Source organism: Homalodisca vitripennis, unplaced genomic scaffold (genome assembly GCF_021130785.1).
Source record: "Homalodisca vitripennis isolate AUS2020 unplaced genomic scaffold, UT_GWSS_2.1 ScUCBcl_986;HRSCAF=4019, whole genome shotgun sequence".
Classification (NCBI taxonomy): Eukaryota; Metazoa; Arthropoda; class Insecta; order Hemiptera; family Cicadellidae; genus Homalodisca; species Homalodisca vitripennis.
Genome location: NW_025777119.1, coordinates 11,465 through 17,196, shown reverse-complemented (window position 1 = coordinate 17,196; position 5,732 = coordinate 11,465).

The window sequence follows — 5,732 nt, the reverse complement described above, 5'->3', positions numbered from 1 at the left end:
TTTTAAAAGTGTGGAACTCAAGAACTATATGTTTAATAGGGGTATAGTACATCAATTTATTACACCTTAACGGCCGTTTCACACCGCAGTCACACTATGCCACGTTACTTAACGTGACAGATGTCGCGTGACAGTTCACACCGCTACCGACGTCTGTCACATACTGGGACATTGTTTCTGCTCTGTCAGTCGTTTAGTTGAAGCAGGCAACATGGCAAGTGGTGCCTCGGTTGGATAGTAGTTCGAGTAGTGAAGAGGAACTCATGCTGTTGTGTTCGGTTACAAACCGAACCGAACGCACTGGGTGCACCGTATCAACCACTAGAACTACTTACAATTTTGTTCCAGTTGCTCTGCTATTTCACCCCATGCTGTGTCCTTTAAATTGCTGTCTCTATACTCCTCTAAATCTGTATTCCACAGCAGTGGACGCGTTCTGACGGCTTCAATTAACTGTTCCACAATAAATAACAAACATAGCAATCCAGCTTCTTGTAAAGAGTTACAGCACGAAACTGCGCGACAGGTCTGGTCATGCGCGCGGCAGGGTTGCGAGCCAGTGCGCATGCGCGAGGCCACAGACGTCGACAGATGTTTTGAAAAGATCGCTCTCGGAGCGATTCCGCAGATTCGTCTGTCGACGTCTGTGGTGTCTGTGAGGTTCTGCGAGGTCGGTGTGAATTACACCATTTAAAACTATGGAAACAGATCTCTTGAAAAATCTGTCACGTTCCGTAACGTGACATAGTGTGACCGCGGTGTGAAACGGCCTTAAGTGCCTAGAGCAAATAAATCAGAAAGGACAATTAAGAACTTTGAAACCAATGTTAAAAATTTATTTTTCTGAAAACCAACAAAACTGGGGGACAGAGTTGAACTCGTATTCAGCAAGCAATTAATTGTAGTGTGTCTGAAGCTACAAAAATGAGCCCACATCAGTTAATGTTTAGTTTTTAACCTAATAATGCTTTGAGTAATCAATGATCGTTAAATGAACTTGTGTGTGAAAATTATGTAAACGATAAAGGGTTTGAAGTAGCGATTAAAAATTTAAAAAGGTCAATTAAAGCCAATAAGAAGAGGAAATTATATAGTAATGAGAATGCAGAACATCTTTTTGCTGCTGATAAAGATGTATTTATCGAAACGCATGAACAAAGCAAAAGGTGTGATAAATTTCAGAGTAAATTGGCCTTGAACTACACCGAACCCTATAGGCTAATACACAAACTGAGTGAAGTAACCTATTTAGCCCAAAGTATGAAGAATCCAAAAATAATAAAAAGGTCCATATTTTACAGTTGAAGTTAAAGAGGTAATGTATTGGTAACAAAGGGTTGTGCTGTTGTGTTCTGTTATTATTGAATATAGATACCTGGAAGCCTACCTAATAAATAAAAAGGGAAGATGATTTATTATGTATTATGAAGAAAGAATACAAATATTGGATGAGCAGGAAGAATAAATAATCCAATAACAAGCATACTACAAAGGAAGAAGGGTGAGAAAGTATATGTTTCATGGGCATGTAAATAAATTATAATATAATGTGGACTTTGTGTATAGTAAAACTCAGAGTGATGTTAATAAAAGTTACATAAACTAATTGCAATATGTGCACTAATGAATTTCAGGTAAATAAAAGGAAATAAAAACCAATAATGCAAGAAGAAATGATATTATTAGTGTACTTGGAAAAATGATGGAAGTAAGAGGAAACTGTATTAAACTTAGTTTTAAAAGAATAGTAAAAGTGTCTTGTAGCATGTGAAGTGACTGTTTTGTAATAACAAATTCAGGATTTTTGTAAAATGTGTTAAATAATTGTTTGTAAAATAATATCTGTTCGTCAATAATGTAGAATATCTGGATAATGCTTATCTAATTGAAATTAAAAAGATTTTACTTAGTGAATATAAAAGATTGATATGTAATCCAAATAGGCACAAGACACAGCACACTCACTAGACGGTTGATGTCGCGGAAGAAGAACAAGTACTTGTATAATTACTTTATTCTAAAATGTAGTGCCTACTTTGTAATTAATGCTCTCCTTGAAGGAGTATATGATTTAGAATCATGACGCACAACCGACCGAACGCAGGTGGATGGACTGACTAGAAGATTTCCTGTGCCACCAGGAAATCGAACAAAGGGCCAGCTGTTGCTTCCAGAATAGAGCCAGGAGCGTACCGAGCGGGGCACTCGGGGTGTCGGCGCCCTACTATGGTTCCACTCAGCATCATCTGGAGCTTCGTTAGTTTTAAGATTGACAAAGAGTATGTTAAATAGTAATGTGTGAATGTGTTTGTAATTGAATGTGTTAAAAGTAACGAACAAGAAATTTTCTTTTAGTAGGACTCTTCCACGGTAATGCCAGTTTTGAGCGTGGGCGATGAACCGATTGTATTAAATTGTAATTCTGGGGTAATTGGATTACCGGTGGAAGGAGTAGGCCCAGATGAATGATAAGGACTGGACTATACAAAAGAGGCTGCTATCGGCGAGGCGCGCATCGCAGATGGCAGTGTTTGATAACGAAGTTGAGAGGTGGGGTGAGGTAGACGTGCCGTACCTCTATCTTAGTTCATCGGAAGTGATTGTAACGAGTAGTGTTAATAGTGCTTAGAGTAACTCTTTTTCCTAATCGTCATCGAACCTGCGGAAGCTTTCAGCAATTTTTTTTATTTATTAAAATCTCTAACACTGAAGAATGTGTAAGTGTGTAACACTGAATACTTTTTTAAAGTAAAGTAAAGAAAATTAGTAACAAAATAAAAATTGAATTTTGAAGATAAATTAAAGTGAAGAATTGCCAGATCAGAATAGAGTGTGAAAGTTCTTTAATTTTGAAAATTGAATGAAAAGCTGTAAGAACTTTGTACATTTTTGGGAGTGAAGAATATTATACAAGTTTGAAATTTAAAAGTCATCAAGGAGTTTTAATTTTAATTCCAGTTATTATTTTTAAGAAGAAGTTTTATTTTAGTTTGAACTTTATTTATTTTAGAAGATTTACTTTTATTTTTAAACATTCACAAAAGTTTATTTTAAATTTCAAAGCTAACCCCTCATGTGCCAGTAAAACGGTACACATTATTAAACTTATCAAAATAGTATTTTGCTTCTCCTAAGGAATTATATAATTGCTGTTTAAAAGTATATTGTACAGTGAAACAGTTTCTATTTAGTTATAACGCGTTTACAAGTAATATGTTTTCACAATGAGGAAGATTATCTTAACCGTCAAATAACTTTCGTATATTTTGTGATAAAAAAATGAACTTAGGTTTATATTTTCAAATTTCAGTGCTCTAAGTGTACAGAAAAAATCAGTTTACAATCATTTCCAACACATCGTCGAAGTTCTATACTATCCGTTTATAAATATCTGATACAAATTTTAAAGCTTGAAGAATTATTTTCGTATATTTTGTAAGCTAAAAACAATTTGAGATTTATGTATTTAAATCCTTTCAGTACTCTAAGTGTACAAAAAGAATCAGTTTACAATCATTCCCAACACATCGTCCAAGCTATAATTATTTTCGTATATTTTGCAAATTAAAAAAGAACTGGATATTTAGGTTTTTTATATATTTAAATCCTTTCAATACTCTAAGTGTGCAGAAAGAATAATTTTAGAATCATTATTCATATTATATTGTCCAAATTATACAATATCCGTAAAGAAAAGAAAGAGTCAGTTTACAATATTGTTTTCTATACAACATCCAAATGTTTAAAATTGGTTCATACAGGTTTGATAAAAGTTTAAATAATACTAAGAGAATATATCAAACATACATAATTCTAGCATTGTATAGATTACTATCCGGACAAGACTTACATCATAGCAATTTATGAGCAATTTTGGCCTAGTGGATAAAAGAGATATGTTTATGAAAAGGATTGGATAACTTATGTCTCACACCAACCTTTCCGGCATGTTTCAAATAGGATCAATATTATAATGAGTTAAAGTAGGTGTATGTTAGCTGACAATGATTAAAAATCGTTATTAAATCATGTTCGATTGTTTAAAGTCAATAAATATCAACACATATTTTGCGGAGTTTATAACAGAAATATGGTCTATAATTTTTAAATTACCCAATTAGCTTTCTAAAAGAACACCAGATCTCTCTTCTACAGAACAGTAAACAAGAGAAGACGAAGTTATACAGTAATAGAAACGCCTGATTATGTTCAAATATAACTAAAAATATTCAATTTTTCACTGTAAGTAATTACAAATAATAGTAAAATTTTTATAAAAAATAAAAAGAGTCGATGCAGACAATAATCGTCGTCGAGCTGAACTGCTAAATAGAGAGGGAGCATTGCTGGAGTAAACTACTTTAACAATGTTCTAAGCAGCAAATATATCAATTGAATAAGAGTATTAATAAATCCATACAACTAACCAAAGAATTTTTTTTTATTTATTAAATATTCTTAATTAATAATTATGATTAACATCCGTTTATTTTCAGTTTAACCATTAAAGTTATCAATTATTTGATATGTAAAATCCACTAAAAGCTTAAACCAGTATAAAAAAGAACTGAGACTTTCTTGAAAGTTGATGACTTTGCTGTCTTTTAAATCTTCAACATATGAAAACTATAACTCTGATACGATAGTCTAACAATTCAATTCAAAAGTTTTAGAACAGCAACACAGTAATCTTATTTTAACTAAATTGTGAGATCTTTGTTTTTCATGGAGCCAGTGTTCTATTTCCCAAAACATAGTATATAGCGACACCTGCAGTAGTGCATTCTCTTCCTTTTCAAGACTTCCAATAATCCAAGCTAAAATGAGTACATAGATTACTTTAGTTATACGTAGGAAGAAGTATTTTATGTATTATAACATCCAATACATCATTATAATGTTTAGAATGTTTTTTTCCCCTTAGGACAAGAAGCTTATAAATTGCACTTAGTTCTGTAAGAACCTTTGCGCTGCTTCCGGAGTGACAGGATATTCAGGATAGGCAAGGTTAGGGAGTAGGGGCCGCCTCCTATTAAGATACATGAGGAAGAATTTGGGCACTACATCTCAGTCATGTCTCCCCGGGAGAGGGAGAGGCCGGCTCTGAACCAGCCTCTCCAGTGAAAGTAGGCAGGGGGTGGCACACCCTAGTTGAGGTTAACAAGAACCTCTGAGGTTAGGGAACAAACCCCGCCAACTCCAACAGTCATCTCCCACAGTAAACTAGACCTATCGAATTGCCCATGAACCCCAGAATCTCAACGTTTGCGGTTAGTGAAGTGCCACTACTGGACATCATAAGGTTGCCCAGATTGAAGTGACACATCGGTTTTTGCTGTGCCCAGTGGTGGGTTGAACTGGTAGGTATAAACCAGCCAGAAGTGATCCCTGCTGGGTGAAAAATTTAGAATGGTTTACAAATACTCATTTGGGGCTTCCCTAAGGATTTTGTTACTTCTAATCCCTATAAATCTTATTGTGAACGTCCAGTTTGTCATTAAATAGAAGTGGTCTCTTTGTAAAAGGGTATGCAAAATCACGGAATTGTTGTCATGAATAAGAATATCTCCATAGACAGGGCATTTTAGAGATGATCTGTTTGTAGATTACGTAGAGAACCTAAGGAAATATCTTAAATACCTACTCATATTTCAATACGTTGTGATAGTAAAGGATGTTTTATCACTGGCATTATGGTCGCAATGGTTTTGAACATTCCAAGGAGGATCTGT